The sequence below is a fragment of the Sinocyclocheilus anshuiensis genome, unplaced genomic scaffold (genome assembly GCF_001515605.1).
Source record: "Sinocyclocheilus anshuiensis isolate Anshui unplaced genomic scaffold, SAMN03320099.WGS_v1.1 scaffold93, whole genome shotgun sequence".
Taxonomy (NCBI): domain Eukaryota; kingdom Metazoa; phylum Chordata; class Actinopteri; order Cypriniformes; family Cyprinidae; genus Sinocyclocheilus; species Sinocyclocheilus anshuiensis.
The window spans coordinates 564,307-574,958 of record NW_015539852.1 but is presented as its reverse complement, the minus strand read 5'-3'; positions in this window follow the sequence as shown (position 1 = coordinate 574,958).

Genomic DNA, 10,652 nt, shown 5'->3' with positions numbered 1-10,652 from the left:
CTGCTGAACGCAGCCCGCCATCACTGCCTTTGGTCACACACTGGCAAATACAAACGGCCGCAGGAAGTTACTTATTGCAGTCTGTGTGGCAGCAGGTACAAATGTAGCCTCATGAAACTTATGTTGTTACTTATAGCAGGTTTGCTTTATTTACAACTGAATGACATGGCAAAAAATGTCTGTACTTTGAATATCTAAACACAATGGACTATCTCATATTCAAATATTCAAGATACTGCATGGATCAAATCAAACATTAAATAACTAGTAAATCCAGAAATGAAAATTCAGGCATTATTTACTCACCGTCATGTCGTTTCAAAACTTTTATGACTTTCTTTCTTCTCTGGAACACAAAAGGAGATATTTGGAAAAATGTCTGTTTTCATTGTCCATTCATTGGTTTGGACTAGGGCTGCACGATTAATCGCATGCGATATTTAACGCGCATCTTGTCAGAAAGCCGGTTCTGTAATCAGCGGTAAATCTCCATCACCTGCGGGCTTTCACATTGAGCAGCATTAGCTACACAGAGCCGTTGTTCACTGATGAGCAGCGCAAAAAATCGCGCGAATATGAACGTGGTTTAGCGCAGCTCGTCAGTGAACAACGGCTCTGTGTAGTTAATGCTGCTCAATGTGAAAGCACGCAGGTGATGGAGATTTACCGCTGATTACAGAACCGGCTTTACTGATAAGATGCGCGTTAAATATCGCATGCGATTAATCGTGCAGCCCTAGTTTGGACCCCAGTGGCTTTCATTATATGGACAAAAATGGTTGAAACATTCTCCAAAAAAATGTTTTGTATTCTACAGATGAAAGAAAGTCATACAAGTTTGGAATGACATGAGGATGAGTAATTAAGAATTTTTAAGTGAACCTGCATTGTTTGTTGCACGGATTATATAGTAACTGTTACAGTAGCCTTTTAAGTTCATGTTAAGTGTTCATGAAACAGAATTTGCTAGAATGATCAATTCTGTCTTTACATATGTTTTGGGTTTAAAGAAGAACAATTTATGGAGACGACAACGTTAATACTGTAATTTCCCGCCCATGCATGTGACTTGCCAGCTCTGGTAATAGAAATAATCACCACCTAAAGAGGAATATGACAAGCAGTTATCTGTGACTAAACAGTGCACCTTTTAGAGTCCGTTTTCCAAACTGTTGAACCATGGCAAGCAAAACAGATGTTTCATGTCTGGTTCCCCACAGAAGCCCATATTTGCATTGCAAATGAGTAGCTGAGTACAGTGGAATTGTCCCAAAGCAAGCCCTTCTTTAAAAGTAAAGTATTAACCCAGTAAACTCAATGTGGTTTCCATTCAGAAACCTTTGTACATCACCCACACCCTCCATTCTTCCATTTTGAGCTTTCTGTGTGAAAGAGACAGAGAAACCACTCTCTTTCCTGACATTTAAACAAGCGCCAAGATAAAACTTTAAATAACAAACCAAAAAAATCAATGTAGATTGACACAAATAAACACGAGATAAGAATAAACGAAGGTCTGTTGCTCAACAGGGTAAGAAAATGAACCTGCCACATCCGAGTTTGTCAATTCGTAGCTGTTATCATTAACAAGTTTAATTCTTGCGGAATTTGCTTTTTTGTAGCCCACTGAAACTGTATAGAACAATTTTGCACCTTATTGTGCATCATTTTGCAAATGTAACTTTCCAGTTCGACAGTTTTCCCATTAAGAATGAATAAAGGAGCTTCGTATGACTCCTATTTAGTTTTATAAAACTCCTTAAACTTGATCAGTGTATATTTAATTAAAAAAAAGTAGGCTTTTAAATCAAATGTTTACATACATAAACAGCTACTGTAACACCCCTTTAATGTAAACACCCAAATAAATAAAAATACTTACCCAAGTTTAGAGAAGAAAATCAATGACCACGTCGAAAAACACCTGCTGTACTCAAACTAATTCTCATTTTTAAATATAAAAAATAGCCTAATGCAGTACTTAAAAAAATAAAAATAAAACAAAATCTATGAACAGTCTAGTCACAATGTGCTCAGTTCCTCTAATCGCTAAATACAAGGAAGTGAAGAGGAGAACATTATGACAATAAAAAAATCCGGAAGCAAAATTATCTCCCCAGGGAAGAGACAGCGATGTGTGCGCTAATCTGTCAAACTTTTGTGCCCTTCTGCAAATGTGAATTATACCAAAAACGCGACATCTTGATGCAAGAAAAGCGTTTATTTCAGTGACGAGTGTTGATCAAAGTCGCATGTTGCCATTCGACGTCATCATGACATCACGTCTTTTTCTCTCATTTAGTGTTTTTTTTTTAATATTCTGTAACATAATGACTCTGTCAAACGAAATGTGACTCTAAATGCAAGCTGAATGCCCTAACGCAGCTTTTAACTCTAAAAATATAAGTATACTTTCTAACTATAATTTGAGGTGATATGAAAATGGAAGCACCTGTTTTTGGCAGCAGCGCGCTCGCTCGCAGACTGCGGTAAAGTTGGTTTCATATTCGCACATTCAGACTTCCGTGTTCAATAGCTTTGTTAATATGCATTTAAAAAGGATACTTGCAATTAATTTTCATTACCGACTATAATGAGCAGTACCTACAATCCATTTTTCTGCAGAAGTCGATGTTTTTAAAAGGCTTAAAAACACTTTCATGCCTATGGAATGGTGTGACGTCATCACCATCAGAGGGACCGTCTACAAATTACATGATACTTTTATGGCAAGTTGCTAAAAGACTCTTTTGGGCTGAAAAACGCTGCTTGCTTTTATTTATAACGTTCCAGAGCATGTTGATATATGATACATTTATTATTTATATTTTTCATAAACAATTTGTGCCTCAAGTGTACCTTTTTTTTTGCTATTACACTCTAAAAAATGCTGGGTGGGTTACTACCCAGAAGGTTGGGTTAAACATTTAACCCAACCGCTGGGTCAAAACAACCCAATTGCTGGGTTTGTCCCTATTTTACCCAGCACTGGGTTGTATTTAACCCAGCATTTTTTAGAGTGACTGTGTTAAATTACTGTGGTTTCTTCAATGACACATGATTAAGTTAAATAGCTTTTAAAAGGCTTAATGGAGTGTTCCTGAACACACTGGAAAATCTTAACTTGACCCTAATAAACATATTACAACTCTTTATTGTGCAGTAATTTTCTTTATGTGGTCAATTTCTACTACTTCATAATGTGTTGCATTGGTTTCTTCAATGACACACCATCCAGTTCAATAACTTTCCAAAGCAGGGTCACACCGCTCCAAAACAAGTTGCTACATATTTATTTGACCCTAAAGAACATACTACAAGTCTTTAATGTGCAATTATTTGCTCTATATGTTCAATTTATACCATCACTGTATTCTATGGGGTTCTTCAATGGCACACCATCCAATTCAATAACTTTTGAAAAGAGGGACACACAGTTCCAAAACAAGTTGCAAAATATTTATTTGACCCTAAAGAACATACTACAATTCTTTAATGTGCAATTATTTGCTCTATATGTTCAATTTCTACCATCATTGTTTTCTATGGGTTTCTTCATTGAGACACCTTCCAGTTCAATAACTTTCAAGGGTCACACAGTTCCAAAACAAGCTGCAAAATATTTATTTGACCCTAAAAAACATACTACAAGTCTTTAATGTGCAATTATTTGCTCTATATGTTTCATTTGTACCATCACTGTATTCTATGGGTTTCTTCAATGACACACCATCCAGTTCAATAACTTTCCAAAGGAGGGTCACACCGCTCCAAAACAAGCTGCAAAATATTTATTTGACCCTAAAGAATATACTACAAGTATTGAATGTGCAATTATGTGCTTTATATGGTCAATGACATGTATGCTTATGCTTTATAAGTGTATGCTTTATATGGTCAATGACGCTTTGAGTGCCCAGAAAAGCGAATTATTATTATTAATAATTAACTCTTCCTGAACAAACTGTAAAATGTTTAGCTAAATTGAAAGAACATATTACAACTCTTTAATGTGTGAGTTTTTCATTTTCACAGCAAATTTCCAATGCTATGTTTAGGTAAAGAGTAATATTTTTCTGTAATAAACACTATTTTTCACTATTTTTCCTTATTCCGTATTAATATTTTTCTTTATTAAACACTATATTTTTTCCTTATTAAACACTGAAAGGACACTATGCTACATTGCTCAGTTTGAATTTTTTTTTTTTGCAGTTGGATGTGCTTTGACAATTGCAAGAAAAATACATTAACCAATGTGTAAAGTGTCAGCACCATTATGACACCATCATTTGTACAGATTTTATTTTTTCCCCCGAAAATGAGCCCAGTAAAGTGAAAAGGTAGGTTATTATCAGTGGAGAGAAAGGAAGACAGAAGAGCAATTGTCTCACATTAGTACAAACACATTTGCTCACGTTTAAACAAAGCATACAGTTTATGTATGGCCAAAATCAATCAGTCCCCACATTATCATGGCCTGCTTAAAACAGTGCAAGTTATACTCTTTTGAATGAATAAATGTGAATGAATGTATATTGCCCAAGTTTCCATTTAAAAATAATTTTGGGTTGAAAGGTTTTGAAGGTCTTTTGAAACTATTTCTTCAGAAATTTCAGGCCTATTTAAAGGCACTTGTCTTGTTAAAATCCTTTTTTAACCTTATGTTCAATGAAACTTTAACATAACTGCAATTTATATAAAATGTCAGTCATATATGATACAAATTGTCATGAATGGTCTCAACTTTATGTTAGTTTAGAATGAGTCTCTACCCAAAGCTCTTGATGTATTTATCCCAACAGACATTCTGTTTGATGTCATGTTCTAACCTGTTTGATGTAAAGTCTCTTTAATAATATGATGGGTCCAGTACCTTGGACAGTTCTGCAAGATTGAAAACATCAATCAATGCAAGTAGATTATGACATTTTGAAACTTCAATGCTAAATCAAAAGAAAATACATTGGAAGATGTAAAAGATAATATCCAGTCTGTTTATTCAACACCTGAAGAGCACTGTTATCAGACTGATCCCAAGTCTTTATTACACTTAAAAAAAAAAAACATTAAAAATTAACAATAAAGCATGTTCTGTAAAGTCCAATTTGTTTTAGAGCACTTCAGCCATACTATAAAAAGAATAAGATATTGAACTGGATGATATGCATTTACAAAAAAATGTACACACCACACAGCACACTGCTAGTAGAAATTGAGCATCTGAATAAAATATTTCTTCATCGAAGAATTCTGAAATCTATTGAACTGGTTAATGTGTCATTGAAGAAACTAATACAAAATGTCACTAGAAATTTCTAAATAAAAAAGTCATTTGTCCCTGCTTATGGCTTATTATTTGTATGTTCTACACAATAAAGATATAAAGATGTTTGTGTTTCGTTAGCGTTCAATGTGTTACATATAATACACTGTTGCGCCACTTCTGAATGTAAGTGCTGTTGTCTCTTTCCTCATCAGATCAGAAATCTCAGAGCAAAGGCCTGTCTGCTGGTATTATCCCTCTCTGGTGAGGTGGAGGTTGTAATTTGGTGTCTTTTAGTCTCCAGTGAGGTGTTTTGTGGCTGGTGTTGAGAGTGACCACACCATATGGCCCAGCCTCCTCCTCCACCAATTTTCATAGTATAAAAGTCCATTTTAGAAAAATGTCCTTAAACCTTAACGTATGCATCCTTTCCTTTTCAAACCACTTTCAAAATACCCATGGCAATAATGTGCTGAATATATACAGACCAATCATGATATTAAATGATGGAATTATCATTTATGCAGTGTGAAATATTTGATCACCTTTGTTCTAGCCATTGTTACCGCATGGCCAGCAAAATTGCATGCCACATCTGTAGGTCAAAGGAATTTATGGCAATCTTAGCCTAGGCCTTAGAATGAAAGTAAAGGGGGGTTTTGGGTGAAAAGGTGAATCTTTTGGACCAATGAAAATGCCCTCTCCTGGGTGCTGGGATCACCTTTTTTGGCCAAGCAAGATGTCTGGTAGTTGCCTCCTTATCTGAAAGCACTGGACATTTGTGTTAGTCCATTGACATCCAATCAAATTGTAGCAAACCATCCTCCACTATGGCAGTTAGAGAGGGCTCATTTCATAAACTGGACCCCCTGGAAAGTCTCATTGTCTGCTGGTGCACTACACACATATGTTCACATTTCAGCAAAGCATGCAGATTTGCATCTAAAAACTTGCTTCCATGACATGTTGGCCAAAAATGCCAATCAGCTGAAGAATCACATTATCAAGGCTTGCTTAAAAGCTGTGAAAATGTAAGTCTTTCCATTAACAAAAAGGATCTGATGTCAGATCTGAACAGTGACAGTGACAGTGTCTGCAAGACTGTAAATATTAATCAGTGAACATGGATTATGATATTGAGTGAGTTTAATGTTAGATTAATACAGAAAACAACATAAACATAAAACAGAATAATATATCTTTGTTAATTCAACACCTGGACAACAGTGTTGTATACCTCATTATAATAATCACAGCTCTGTATCACACAAAACTACAAAAACAAAAGATGAAATGACAAGAAAACCTGGACTGTAGTTTTTGTAAACTCCTCATAAGGATTTCCAACTTGTTTTAGAGCAGTCGGTCACTCCTTTCAAAATCTATTGAAGTGGATAATGTGTGATTGAGAGAAAAATAACAACAACTACAATACATGGCTACAAATGGAACATAAAAGGCAAATATATGTACATTGTATGCTATAGAGTCAAATAAACAATTTTCCAACTCTTTCTGTAGCACTACGACCCTTCTTTCTAAAGCTATTGAAGTAGATCATGTGTCAAAGGAGAAACCCATACAAAATGTCAGTAATAGGTATGAAACATATAAAGCAAAAACTCATACAATAAAGAATTGTAGTGTGGTCTTTGAGACTAAATAAAGATTTTACAATCTTCCTTGGATGACTTGATCTGTTTTTTTCCAGACCTATTGAACCGTGTATGGAGTCAATCAAGAAACCAATGCAACACGCTGAGAGCATAAATTGACCATATAAAGCAATAAGTCGTACAATAAAGAGTTGTAGTATGTTCTTCCAATTTAGCTAAACATTTTACAGTTTGTCCTGGAAGAATTAGTCTGTTTATTTCAGAGATATTGATCCATGTAATGTGTCAATGATGAAAACCAATGTAACACATTGGGAGTTTTAATTGCCCATTTAAAGCAAATTGCCCACTGTAGAGTTGTTCTTCAGGTTAAAATAAACATATTCCACGGTGTTCTGTAACAGTCCATAGAGCCTTTTAAAATAATAATTATAAAATGGATAGTTCCGGTCCTTGATTCTGATTGGTTGAGCCAAGTTCGAAGCTGTTGTAAATTACTCTACAAACATACACCTTTGTTTACATTTGTGTGTTGCTCGGCAACTACTTTGTTGGAACCACAACCATTTTTTGAGGAACTACATTGTTTGGCGGAAGAATAATGTTTTTATTAATATCATTGCACTTTATTTGCTCTGTTTATTTTGTTATTATTTTGTGAAACCTTACTACATATATGGAATAATCCGCTTCGTGTCGTGCCTAACAACGTTCCTTAGCTGTTATAAATTCACTGTAAACCACGGCTTCTTGCTTTATAATAATAATTTCATTACACAGTATAAGGTGTGGAACTTTCAGCATAATCAAAGAGATTTAAGAAAAATAAAAAAGCATTCCCTTTAGGCACACAGACATCAAGAATCAGCGTGAGAACCTCAACAACAGTAATCATCAAAACGCATGTTGCAGTGCATTCTGGGTGCCACCAATCAAAACTCATCCCTGGCTCCCATGCATTGTGGCCTGAATAAATTATGAGCTGAATTGTCCAATTCATTTTATTCTTACTATTTTCTTTTAATTTTGCTGTTTTTACGTGATTTTTTTAGTAGCTTGTTCTGTGTTGCTCAGAGTTGAACTCTTTATCTGCATATGCTGTTTGTCACCGTTGTTGAGATTCATACACTGGTTCTTGATATCACTGTGTGCCTAAAATAGTACTTTTTCCACTACATTTTTTGATCAGAACAATTTTTAAGAAACCCTTTGGATTATACTGAAAATTGCAAGTCTTATACAGTAGAATCAAAAGGCTGTTGTAATCAATGCAAATCTAATTCAGAGATTAGACTCTAAATTAGTTCAGTAAATCAGATAAAATAATGATTACGTAAAAACATAACCAACACTTGATCACCTTTTCTCTTGGCTTGACTAGCTGTTATAACTCAGTTACAGCAGCCAAACAATATCTAATGTTAAAAAGTCAAGGGTCAAGAGCCCAACTAAAGCAAACACTGACCACTGTAATGGTAACCTAAAAAAAAAATATTTTCTCTTTCAATGATTCTGTTTGTTAACATCAGATGTCTTCAATAACTCTGTTTTGGGGGCCTGAAAACACAATCTTTTGAACATGATGCCTGTATCATCTCAATGTAAACAACAAAAATGTGAATTTATGAAAAAGGTGATGTCATGTGCATGCGTAGTATGTTTTTGCAGGGTGTTTCTTGATTGCCAATACTGACCTAGCATGCATAGCATTATTCATTAGCAGAGTGTTTTTGCTTGTTTGTTTGTTGGTTTGTTTGTTTTTTTTTGTCCAATGAAATCAATATTTTTGTTTACATTTTACTTAATTTTTGTGTGCTATTTTACTCATTTTGAATGGTTAATTTGTAAGCATCTCATTTCATTAATTCTTATATGTTGAATTTAATTAATAATATTGCTTGTAATCTGTTCACACAATTTTATTGAGTAAATATACAGGTGCATTAAAAAAAAATAGAATATCGAGAAAAAGTTCTCTTTTTTTTTGGTAACTTATTTAAAAAAGTGACACTTTTATATATTCTAAATTCATTACATGTAAAGTAAAACATTTCATTACAGCTTACAGCTCATGAAAGTAAAAAATCCAGTATCCCAAATATTACAATATTTCCTAAGATCAATAAAAAAAGTATTTGGAAAACTGAAAATTCAAGTTCTTTAAAGTATGTTCATTTATGTACTCAATACTTGGTCAGGGCTCCTTTAGGACAAAATACAGCATCAGTGAGGTGTGGTATGGAAGCAATCAGCCTGTGGCACTGCTGAGGCACTATTGAGCCTTCAGCTCGTCTGTATTGTTGGATCGACTGTTTCTCATCTTTCTCTTGAAAATATCCCAGATTCCATATGGGGTTCAGGTCAGGCATGTTGGTTGGCCAATCAAGCACAGTAATATCATGGTCAGCAAACCACTTGGAAGTAGTTTTGGCACTGTGGGCTGGTGCTAAGGAAATCAGTATCTCCATATAAAGCTTGTCAGCAGATGGAAGCATAAAGTGCTCCAAAATCTCCTGCTAGATGGCTGCATTGACTTTGGACTTGATAAAACACAATGGACCAACACCAGCAGACGTCATGGCACCCCAAATCATCACTGACTTTGGAAACTTCACACTGGACTTCAAGCAGCTTGGATTATGTGCCTCTCCAGTCTTCCTCCAGACTCCAGGCCTTGATTTCCAAATTAAATGCAAAATTTACTTTTATCTGAAAAGAGGACTTTGGAGCACTGAGCAACAGTCCAGTTCTTTTTCTCCTTAGCCCAGGTAAGATGCTTCTGATGTTGTTTCTGTTTCAGAAGTGGCTTGGTATACTGGATTTTTGACTTCCATGAGCTGTAAGCTCTTATCATCAAAATTAAAACCAAAAAATAAACTTTTGAAATGTTTTACTTTACATGTAATGAATCTAGAATATATGAAAGTTTGACTTTTTGAAATAAGTTACAAAAAAATAACTTTTTCACGATATTCAAATTTTTTGAGATGCACCTGTAGTGTATGACTTTTTACAGTGACCAATACAGAACACAAATTTCACCAAAGTAGTAGTAGGTTCCTAGTGACCAGACTGACTTACTACAGGCAAGATTTTGCAAATACCTTCCTTTCCATACATACAGTACAAAAATTAGTTATGAAAAGTAGTACTGTATTTTACCAAAGGTTTTTTTTTTTTTCAACACTCGAGTGGTTGTAGTATGTTCCTTCTGGCCACGCTGACTTACTACAGGTGAATTTTTGCCAATATCTCCCTTTAGAAAAGTACAGTATACAATTATTTTTGAAAAGCAATGACTCTAAAAACCCAAAAGTGTTTTTCACGTTCCAAATGTTGTAGTATGGCCTTGTGGCCAGACTGACTTACTAAAGCTGAGATTTTATCATAATATTTAATATTGATTTTCAAAAATTATTATATACTCTAATTTTATTAAGGGAGGTACTGGAAAAATCTAGTAGTAGTATCTAGTAGTAAGTCAGTCTGGTCACCAGGAACCTACTACAGCCTTTGGAACGTGGGAAAAATGCTTTGGTGAAATACAGTACTGAATTTATTATACTATTTGAGCACTGTACGTACAGTAAGGGAGGTATTGACAAAATCTTGCCTGTAGTAAGTCAGTCTGGTCACCAGGAACCTACTACAGCCTTTGGAATGTGGGAAAAAACCCTCTGGTGACATACAGTAATGTATTTATTAAAGGGGTCATATGATGTAATTTAAATTTTTCCTTTCTCTTTGGAGTGTTACAAGCTCTTGGTGCA